General features: G+C 34.8%; 1 long non-coding RNA gene across 1 annotated transcript; it reads left to right on the top strand.

Annotated features, from left to right (window-relative positions):
- Positions 1-2,630: 2,630 nt before the first annotated feature.
- LOC136837377 (uncharacterized) lies at positions 2,631-5,495 on the top strand. The gene is made up of 3 exons (XR_010852677.1): positions 2,631-2,829; positions 3,488-3,619; positions 5,282-5,495. It is a non-coding gene; the product is annotated as an uncharacterized lncRNA (long non-coding RNA).
- The last annotated feature ends 6,606 nt before the right edge of the window (positions 5,496-12,101 follow it).

Raw genomic sequence — 12,101 nt, 5'->3', positions numbered from 1 at the left:
ACAGCACCTCCCAGGAAGTCGATATCAAAGCACAGTGGCAACGTGGTGCCGAAACAAGAGGGTGAGGACTCGATAAAAGTGCTTGTTCGAAATATTATGCTTATGATAATAATCAGGAGTCTCTAAAGAGAGACAGTGATTCCTTTTTCATATTCCTAAGTGATATGAGCTATCTCCATGTTCTGCTGACTGCCGGAAACGTTCATTCCTCCACCTCCAAATAGTAGAGTTTTACTTTTTGTTGGTTTCTACTAAGTGCCAGTTTCGAAGCCTTTATTCTTTCTTCTTTCGTGTTTACCATTATATCACATTCTTCCCTGCTTTCCTTCTTTTCAGATTGGCTTCTACCCCTGCCCAGTTAAGGACATTAAATTGTCAGTCCAGCAATCCCTAATATGCAAATGGCATCCCAAATATAAGTAATACATATGAACGTCGCATGGTAAAATACAAAAGAAAAAAATAACCTGTAAGGAAGAATGGGTAAAACATAGCTATGAAGGAATATGATTATCACCACCACACTTTTTAATTAAATGAATCAAAACAATGGTAATGACCTCTGTATGTCTTTCAAAACTTGAGTGCCCACCCTATAGAAAGAAAGCATCCGACAGCTGAAATGAGAAGGAGAATAGAAATCTTTCGTGGTACTGTCATGATTTATTACCTGCGTACAAAAGCCTAGTTTTCTTGTTCTTCTTAAGATGTGAGTTACGTAATACAGTAAACCAAATCGTACAGTATGAATTGGCATTGTTCATCTCACGTCGCTTCTTCCTTGCTGTTCAGTAGTTGAATTCTACGTATTAGCTGATCTGATCTGATTTGATTTTATGAAATTCAGGCTGTGAAGTCAAGTACCAAGGTACTCTCTGGCATTCAGCTCTTAATACAGTTAAAAGAGGGAGATGGAGTAGTTGGAGATCCTGAAAATAAAGGAGATGAGGTACAAAGGTCTAAAGATGGAACTGGAGGAAAACCCAAAAACTGCACTAAGAATTGATAGTGGTTTTGGACAACGAGATGAAAGTAAGGCAGCAAGACTGAAGGTAATGTATAAGGACAGTAAGCGGATACATCTAAGAGCCAAATGGACGCTGTAAACACCCTTTTGTAATGCCTAGTGTGCATCACGTGAGATGCACTGACGGCACTAACACCGCCCCCTTCCCCTCCGACAACTGGGATAGAGTAGGGGTCGAGATAATTCTTGGAACCTTGCCTCCTGTTTGCTTCCTGGGATGATTATCAATCGTCTGGTTTCATTTGTGGCTGAGAGATTTTAATGATCTTTTATTTTCGTTATTTTGTTCTCACTTTCATGTAAGAGCTTAAACATTTTGTTTAAAGTAATTAGGACGTCAGTTTTCTTTTCTCTTCTACTAGCTAAAGTTTGATTTACACGATTCTTTAATATTTTCATAACTGAGAGTAGTTCCCAAGCTGTAGCTTCTTTTCATTTTTGGGTTGCGGCAAAGTTTCTTACACGAAGATTTTATTAAAATTCTCAGTCATACATATCTGTTTATCAAAGCTCTCTCTCTCTCTCTCTCTCTCTCTCTCTCTCTCTCTCTCTCTCTCTCTCTCTCTCTCTCTCTCTCTCTCTTTCTATCGCTTGATGCTCATAGTTTAGTTCCAAAGAAGGTAATTTGAAAGACAAACCGAAGTCACTCTATTCTTGGTACAATTAGGTTTGCCCCATAAACTTCATTACAGTTTAGCATAAAAAGACAGAAATTTGAGCTTCATTTGTTACGTTTAATTTCGTAGATATGCATGTTTTGCTTTCATATTTTTTTAAGCTTGATTTTTGACACCTTTTCTCCGAATGGCAGTCCAACCTAACTAATATAAGGCCTACCAGGAGACATATCTTTCTAAATATCCGTAAATTAGAAGAATTCTACATTTTGCAAAAATTCCAATTTGTGCCTGTGTGTGTATATATATATATATATATATATATATATATATATATATATATATATATATATATATATATATATATATATATATATATATAAATATACAGTATATATCATTATTACATTTACTTTGATAGAACAAGCTGAAAAAACTTTCTTTGGTAATATATATATATATATATATATATATATATATATATATATATATATATATATATATATATATATATATATATGTGTGTGTGTGTGTGTGTGTGTGTGTGTGTGTGTGTGTGTATGTGTGTGTGTATCTCATTATTACGATTAAATTTGCCTGAAGGACTGAAATAAAACTTCCTTTGGTTATATTCCTTAAAATATAACACGAAGTATGTATTTAATTTTCTTTTTTTTTGCGCAACTATTTCACTTAATACACCCAAGAGTTTTCATTCTTTTGTTAGGTAAATTATTAATAAAAGCGTTCTGTTACTGGAAAAAGAGTTAACTTTGTTATCAAATGACCGAGAAATCATGAAACGCAGGATCAAAGTCAGCGTGAATGCACCAACAGACCTTTTAAAGTTCTCCCTCTAAACAAAAATCGAGGATGTCGATGTCTTTTCCCTTAATCGTCCATGTTGGCTGGAAGGCGACTCCATGATCCTTGATGGTGACGTCACAGCAACGGTTTTCTCAGCTAGAAGATTCCATTAGTCGCTCAGTTTACGCTTCGGAAACGACTTATTATTGGGCTCTTCAGTGACGGTATTCTACATTGTAAGGACAACACTTTGTTACCTGAGGAGAAGCATGTAATTTCATACTTGTTGAACTGACGGGTGTTTGTTGGTGTTTTGTTGGATGTTCTAATGAAGTCGTGGAGTCTCTCCTATCCTTTGCGAGGGTTAAGTTTCATTAGGTATGTTGAATATTTTTATGTACGCGTAATTTAGTAACTTCAGTGAAGTTTTTGTCTTGGTTCGTGAGTCCGGTTAGGTTACTCATTGTTTAGCTTGGTGTAATAGGCTCATTTTGTTTTTAATTTCCTGAACTAGCCTTTTTTCCATTTTACGTTGACTTGGTTGCTTAAAGACTTTCGTATGATTATATTCAGTCAGATCTTAATATAATTATATTTAGATTTAGTCAGATCTTAGTATAATTATATTTAGTCATACTTCCCTTAATATTTTACTGTTAAGACGATAAAAATGTGAATATCATACATGCTACTCGTGGGCAACGATGAATTTATGAAATATATATTCTATAGAGAGTTAGCTGTCAAAAGCATTATTCCTTAAATATTTTTCACTCATGTCACTGGTCATTTATTTCTATGCTACAAATTCAATACTTTTAAGAATAAGGAGATCCTAATAGCCCATAAGGCTATTCAATCCATAGTGCCCCATGAAACTGTTAAGTGCTTATTAAAATCACTGACTTTTATTAAGCCCCTTTTTTAAAGTCGTTTTTCATTTACCTTGAATCTTGTCAAGAAATAACTAGGTTAGTTTTAATTTTCTGAAAGTTAATGTATATATACAGTTAGAATGAAAATTTTCGTCTTGCAGATTTTCGCAATGTCAACCAGTGGAACTGAAAAAAACTTGTATTACTGATGTCAAAATGCTTAAAAACCAGGATAACTTGTCTCGAGCTGAACAAAAATGGACTCTTCCCTTTCAGGTTTGGCTTAAAAAAAGGTGAGGTATAAATTTCATTTTTACTTTTTATTTATTTTTTTTTTACCTCCACCCCTGCAGGGGCGGTGCCCCTGTAGGGGTGGAGGGCCTCCTATGCCCTGTACCATAGGTCTTACGACCTATGGGCGGTTAGGTGCATGGGGGGTTCAAACTAACCAATAGTTTTTATTTCAGGTGTTAAGTTTATCAGTCTTGTCTAACCATTTTAGTTAACGAATCTGATGAAGACTGTGATTTTAAGATTTAAAAGTAACGTGGCTGCTTAAAGAATTTCTACTTTTCTAGAACCTTGCCATTTTTGTCAACTTTTAATAATTTTTGTATTAAATTTTAGGTATAAGATAGTACGGGAGTAATTTAACCATAAGCTTCTGAATATTTAGAGATTTTAATCACTCACATTACTTTTGTTGTTCTAAAGAGATCTAATTTCCAAAGTTCGACAGTAATTGTTTTATTTTGCATCTGAAAATCTGATATTAACACACCTTTTTGGTAATGCATTGGTCAGAAGATTGAGATTTAACGTAGTTTAGTTCATAAGATACTTTAAATTCTGAAATCCTGTAATTCTGAGTTTTGAAACTATATTAAATAATGCAAATGATCTTCATTGTTTTCAGTTCGTTAAAGTAACTTACTGTAGGTGTCAATAATTAATAAATAATGCAAATTATCTTCATTGTTTTCAGTTCGTTAAAGTAACTTACTGTAGGTGTCAATAATTTAAAGCTTGTCAAGTAATGTGACGGAGGCAACGAACAGCCCTACATTTTCACTTTAATACAATACAGTAGATAAACCTATGCCTAGCTATGGATTTTATACAATAGATAAACCTATGCCTAGCTATGGATTTTATACAGTCAGTAAGCCTGTACCAATAATCAAAGTTGGAAGACTGTTGACTTCTGATTAGCTATGGATTTTACAGTCAAGAAGCATATACCAGTCGTGGAGTTGACAGTTTATTCCAGCTATGTTAGAGCTGAACGAGTCACTTGAGTTCAAGTAACTAAATGCTTTGCCTTGACTTGAACAGCCCAGGAAAATCCATTTTTTCGGAATCTCTGGTGTATTTTTTAAGGTACACGGTCGTTCCTTGTCACTTCGCTTGTTAGCTCTTTTGGATCCCTCTGGTTCCTGTTTGCTGGCATTTGTTTAGATTTTTTTTCTAATGCTGCTTCTCTGGGTGAAGGTTTGTGCTTGGTATGTATTGGAGAAAATTGGATCTATTGTTTAAGGCTTTTAACTAGTTTACGTTATTTGATTTAAGGCTTCATATATTTTTTTTCTGAATGCTGCTCTGGTCAGAGGCTCTTTTAAGTGGTTGGTTTGTAACGGAGAAAATTGGAGCTATTGTGAAGGCTTTAGTTAACAGAACCTTAATTTACTGATATAAGAATTTTAGGTCTGTTTTATATTAAGATTACAACAAACATTTCTGCTGCTGTTTTTTTGCTTTGCAGGTTGTTAGTTAACAGCCTTAATTTACTGAATTAATCTTGGGTTTAAGGTTTTATGTTAAGATTATACAACAAACATTTCTGCTGCAGTTTTTTTGCTTTGCAGGTTAGTTAACAGCCTTAATTTACTGAGTTAATCTTGGGTTTAAGGTCTTTAAGATTATACAACAAATTTCTGCTGTATTTTGTTTTGCAGGTTGTTTACAGGAACGGAATTATTCAAGACAATGCAGATACCTCTATTATCCAAGAACTCCTTTGTCCGTTGCATTTACTCCACAATAGTTCTTAACGAGGTGAGAATGGAGCCTGGCGTTACTGATAACTGAAACCACAAGTTGTAGTGTATTGATGGTGCAAGGGTGTAGTCAGTTATGACACTTCAATAAATATTAAATAATGCACATGTCCATATGAGCGTTCTTACCTTTACCGGTAATAGCAAATTTCCAGCCTGTATTCTTGCTATAATTAAATTAATCTCAAAACTTGAGCCATTTACCTTTAACAGATGCTTTAAATTGTATAGGGTTTAAAAATGCTGAGACTGAAATAAAGGTGCCTTAACTTTTTAGTATAGGAATTTGACAGTCAATTCATATGTACCATTAGCTGGTAATAGTATATAAGGAAATAGTTATGGTGTTCTAATGTCTGAAACTAAAGTTTTTTGAAACTAAAGTTTTTTGGTTTTAAGAACTAAACTTTGATTTAATATTCAATAGCCTTTAATTTCATGGAACAAGAATGAAAACTTAGAATTATTAGTCTAAAGTGAATCCAGGTGTAAACAACTTAAAACTGGGATGTAATTATAATTAAATTTATATCGACCATTAAGAGCCTGTTCTAATGAAACATTAAAATTAGTATCGCCAGAAACAAGTGCTTAATTTAATATGCAACAGAAACAAAGCTTAAAGTAAACTTTGCATTACTGTTGATAGTTACAGAATGTTAAAAACTTGTTCAGCTAGTTGCAGCAAATATACTGTTTTTAAGTTATATATATGAAATCATTTTTTAATGAATCTAATATCTAGATATGGGACAACTGGGAGAATGTTCATGAGAGCATAGTCAAGAAAATTCTCCTTCCTTCGATGGAAGGAGTGAGTGATTAAGGTAATTAGTATTTATAGCAAAAGGATGATTTGCCTGAAGTGAACACTAATACAAAGTGACATTAGATTACTTTTCACAGAAGGTGCCAGTTAAAAACAAATCCTTAAGGCAGAATAAACATTAAATTGCTAAATAGTATATTTTAATTGGAACAAAGTGAGGAATAACACTTTACTTGTGATTATTTTACTTAGTCTGATATTCCGCAACGCTCATAGGTTGCTTCCATATCAAATTTGAGGACTTGTTAATAATCAGAGTATTGTGTGTGCGTGTGTCATTCGCTACATATGTTGAAACTCGCGAATGAGGTAATTTGAGTCAAAGGTAAAAATGCTTTTAAGTAAAAGTAAAGATCCCTATTTTTAATGTCTTGAGGTTAGTGTTTCAATCGACAAATCGATAAAATCTTAGTCAATCTCAAAATATTGGATGGGTAAAAGTTTATAGAAAAATTCTTGATCTCCATCAGTGGTAATATCAACAAAATGAAACTGAAGACAGTTGACTGGGCACGTAATAAGCCTTCATATCCAACTTAACCTAAACTAACGTATCTTATCCTAGGACTTGACAAACTCCCAAAACTTCACTCTAGAAACGCATTCCATGCAGAGAAGACTTCTCGCAAGACGAGGATTATCAATTATTGATGGTTTACCCATGAAACAAAATCTTTCGAGGCACTTGAGGAGTTTTCAAAGAAAGCAACTATGTCCAGCTGAAGCTTAGGATGTATGGAGAAATCGAGGCTGCGTTCATTCATGCTTTAAAAAAAAAAAAGGAATGCTAATCTTCGCTAACCCTAACCGTGAGTGGCAATCAGTATAGCTGGAGGGCTTCACCTGCTCATATGAAAAATATTTTGCATAACTTCAGGGCAATTTCATTCATACAGATTGAAGGTTTGAAGCGAATGCCGTCAGTCTTCAAACACTGCCAAGAGGGGTAATGCTGCCGAATTGTCGTGGGTTATGAAAATATACAGCTTTTGCAGATGATACACAGTTCTATCTGGTTATGGGTAACTAAGATATTAAAATCGAAAGTATTAATTACCTAGTATGAACAAGAAGGTAATTCGGTTAACTGAAAAAATAAAAATTATTAGTACGGGTTAAAATGTTACCTAATTAATTACTTGATAAACATTACCAATAATCATAAGAGTGCACTCAGTTAAGACCAAAGAATGTCATATTACCAGTAGATGCTCATCTAAATATGACAGGTCAGACATTAAATTCAGCGAAAATAGGAAATTATTTAAGTGTAGCCTCCAAAAAGGAATACTTACACTTGAGGAGACGTTAAAATTTATTGTATATAACTATTTCATCGGAAGTCTAGTTTACTGTAGCCTTCTGTATGGCGTACTAAATTATTTATTGAAGCTATTAAGAGATTTAATTACCAAGTAGTGAAACAATAACTCATTTGGCTATGTATTAAAGCAGTTATTGAATGCAGAATGTTTTGACATGTTTTACACGATAGAGCATAGAAAGTCAATGTAAAGGGCATTCCTAAATACAATACTGAAAGAATAATCTAGGAACAATGAGAACTAACTACTTTATATTAATAGAACCAAAAAATATTTAGCAAAGTTACTGGAAAATACCTCTGCATACACGACGCAAAAATATTCAGAAAGTTGTCGCAAAAAAAAAAAATCATAGAAGTGACATTTAAGAAGAAACAAACGACTTTTTCAAAAACATATACGTCATAGATTAAAAAAAGTATCAAAAAAAACTATCACCTGTAACTGATAAACTATTGATGTCGTAGTTTGAACCACCCTTCAAAAATAAACGAGGACGATGATTATGATGATGAAGATGGTGGTTGTGCTGCCACATCTACCTATTAAGTCTAGTTGTGATTTTTCCTTATAAAAGGAAGGAAGGAAGGAAGGTTAAGTTTACCTTAGTTTTACCAGACCACTGAGCTGATTAACAGCTCTCCTAGGGCTGGCCCGAAGGATTAGACTTATTTTACGTGGCTAAGAACCAACTGGTTACTTAGCAACGGGACCTCCTACAGCTTATTGTGGAATCCGAATCACATTATAGCGAGAAATGAAGGAGGGAAGGGAGGGAGGGAATTTAGCCCCAAAAGGGGAAAGCGGCACCTTGGCCGAAGTACAGGCTGGAGTCAGGCAGGGTACAAATGATTGCACTTCGGGCACCCTCTCCCAGTCAACGAAAGGGAGGGTGTCTCTCTCTCATCCTCACTCTTATAAAAATGGGTAATTTGGACTAGGTAGAGATTAGTCCAGCACCCTTTTTTTTGAGGTTAACCATACCAAACTGCCTTCCAACATGAAATCTCCTGTGGGAGACGTCATGGTTTTTCAAACGGTTCCTCACTCAAGCCAATGACAACCATAAAACCTCTCTCTCTCTCTCTCTCTCTCTCTCTCTCTCTCTCTCTCTCTCTCTCTCTCTCGTGCGTTATCATTTTTATTGGTTTTCCATCATATTATGTAGTGGAATTTTTGACAAAACACCAAGAAATAAAAAATAAGAAAGGATAATGGAGAGAGGGAAGGTGTTTGTGTGTGCGTGTGTGTGTGTGTCATAGGTACCGTATGTAGGGAAGGTTCTCAACATGGTATCGAATGTTGTTCTCTCTCTCTCTCTCTCTCTCTCTCTCTCTCTCTCTCTTGCTTTGTGCATAATTATTTCATTACAAGTTATTATCCTTCAATAAAATGTGAAAAAACAAAAGTAAAACAAATTTAACCAAAGTAATTTTAGCATTTGCGAAAGCTCTCAAGAAGTCCTCCCACCACATTCCCGCCCAGAAACTCCTTTACAGTTACCCCCACCCCCTAATAACCCTTTCTCTGCGTGCTTATAGTTCCTCATTGGACGGGTGGGTATCGTTCTCAGCTAGCACTCTGCTGGAACCGCGTTCGATTCTCCGACCAGCCAATGAAGAATTAGAAGAATTTATTTCTGGTGATAGAAATTCATTTCTCGCTATAATGTGGTTCGGATCCCACAATAAGCTGTGGGTCCCGTTGCTAGGTAACCAATTGGTTCTTAGCCACGTAAAAGAAATCTAATCCTTCGGGCCAGCCCTCTCTAGGAGAGCTGTTAATCAGCTCAGTGGTCTGGTTAAACTAAGGTATACTTAACTTTTTCTACGTGCTTATGCCTGTGAGCTGCGTAACTAAGAATTCTCTTTGTCCCTAGTTGCAACCCTTCTCATTCATTTTACTGTACCTCCTTTCATATTTTCTCTTCCATCTTACTTTCTACCCTCTTCTAACAAGTGTTTCATTGTGTAACTGCCAGGTTTTCCTCCTGTTACGCCTTTGTAACCTTTTCCTTTCAAATTTCCTTTCAGCACTGAATGATCTTTTAGGTCCCAGCTTTTGGCCTTCTGCCATAAATTCTATATTCTTTTCTATTCTGCACGCGCAGCGTTATCAACTGTTGAACGAATGTGGATAATCGGGTGATGACTATATTTATTTCTTTTTTACTAGTGCAATACGATATTAAGAATATTGTCGGTAGGTATTTTTTAAACCAAATTAAGCTTGTATAGATATATTATTGTATTGAATAGTTTTAGGAGTAGACCGCATAGTTGTGGATTTGCTTTGCTCTACATTATTTTATCATGAATCACTTAGTGCTTTTATTTTTTGTGTAGTACGTATCATTGATACTAAATAAAACTTACACCAATAACATATATTATATATATATATATATATATATATATGTAAATGTATATATATATATATATGTATATATATATATGTTATTACATGTAAACACATATATATACACATATATATATACACATATATATATATATATATATATATATATATATATATATATATATATATATATATATATATATATATATATATATATATATATATATATATATATATATAGCATATCTGCTTAATGCAAAGAGCTCAGAAAGATATGTTCCGTTTGCACATTCACATCATGCTCATTCACATTATAAGCGCATATAACTGTTCTTCCATAAATTATCTGGTGTAAGTCTTTATATTTGTTTCTATTCTCCGTTCCTTTAATCTTGGATAGATAAAGGCAGAGATTTGAAGACCTGTGGAAAAATTCGGCATTCACACGAAAAGCTGCTTGTTATCTTCAACGAAACGAAATAAAAAAAAAAATCATTGCTTTGACAGGAAGGGCATCAGAGTGCAAGAAGGTTGACATCGAAACATGTTTACAACCAGTGGCGTCATTTCAAATTAATCTGGGGGCAGGGGGTAAAGGTTTAGAACCTATATGGTTTGGGTGGGGAGCAGGCAGAATCGGCCCTATCAGCTGTAACCACCCCTGAGAAAATTTTGGAAATTTATGCACCATTTGGAGCATTTTGAAACCATATAAGAGCTGTATTGAGTTTATAAAGCACCAAATAGGTGTGCCACATCCACCCACATAATAATAATAATAATAATAATAATAATAATAATAATAATAATAATAATAATAATAATAATAATAATAATTATTATTATTATTATTATTATTATTATTATTATTATTATTATTATTATTATTTCAAAGGCTAGGGGGCAAACCAAGTTTTCAGGGGGCCATCAGTGTCTTGAGGGGGGCAAGTGCCCCCATTCCCGGCCCCCACCAATTGACGCCCTTGATTACAACTTTGCCCTGCCCTCGTATGGCAACACGATTTTGGGTGTTCGATAAGTGTGTGTTGTAAAATCCTTAGCTTTTTATATCAAAACAGGAAGCGCTAAAGAGAGACACTGATTAATTTTTTTTTTTTCAGTTCTCGCATGCCTGGAAAATGACAACGCGGTATTGAATTGTCCTCGAGTTCTGCTAACTACTGTAAGTATCCTTTCCTTTACCTTCAATGGTAGACTTTTTTTGCACTTTTTAGTTACTTTCAAATTGGTATAGTGGTTAGTGTCGTGGCATGCCATTCAGATGTCTCGGGTTCGCGTCTCCCCCAGGGCGATGAATAATCACTGGCTCTGTATCATGATCGTTACTGCTGCAGTGTGGGGTCTGCGGTGGGAGGTTGAAACCAACATTCTTTGGAAGCTTGAATTTCAAGTCAATGGCCCCTGTGGGCTTGTTTCATGGGAATAGGTTTCATCTACTTAGATAATAAAATAATACTAATTATAGTTATGGTCATCATAGTACAACACTTCAACGCTCCCCCCCTTTTGCATTTTTTGCTTTCAACCTTTCAGGGCTAAGGATATTGAAGTCCTTCATGTGCAGAGTAGGATATTCGAACCTCATCCGTTATCCCTCAGTGCCAAAATAGAAAAGAAGAAAATAACTGATGAGGAAGAAAGGGTAGAACATAGCTCTGAGGGGAATGGTAGACCACTATCTTTGTGAGCATGATTAACAAAAACTCGTTTTGCCATTAACTGGAATAAAACAGGAATGACAATAACACTAGCATATCTCTCAGAACTGAAGTGCTCGCCGACAGCAAGAACATGTTCGACAACTAAAGTCAAAATGATAAAAAAACACTCATTGTTAGAACCCAGATGAATTACTATATTCATTCCCTTACTCAGTTCTCTCATCATTCTTGAAAAATGTGAAGTGACTTAAAACAGTTAAATGAAAATGGTAAATATGTTCCCATTGTTTATCTCACGTCCCTCTTCCTCGCTACTTCGTGACGCTGTGGAAATCGAGATAGTCCTTGCAGCTTTGCTTCCTGTTTGTGAACCTGCTGTAATTTATCTTTTTCCATTTGTCTTGAGGGAGAGTTTTTCATGATTACGATTTCCTTTATTTTATTTTCACTTCCAGGAAGAAGTTAAGATTTTTTTTATTAAGGTTAATAGCGCGTTAGTTTCATTTTTCTCTTTAAGTGACTCA

The sequence above is a fragment of the Macrobrachium rosenbergii genome, chromosome 59 (assembly GCF_040412425.1).
Source record: "Macrobrachium rosenbergii isolate ZJJX-2024 chromosome 59, ASM4041242v1, whole genome shotgun sequence".
Taxonomy (NCBI): domain Eukaryota; kingdom Metazoa; phylum Arthropoda; class Malacostraca; order Decapoda; family Palaemonidae; genus Macrobrachium; species Macrobrachium rosenbergii.
This window is presented reverse-complemented; position numbering and strand designations above follow the sequence as displayed.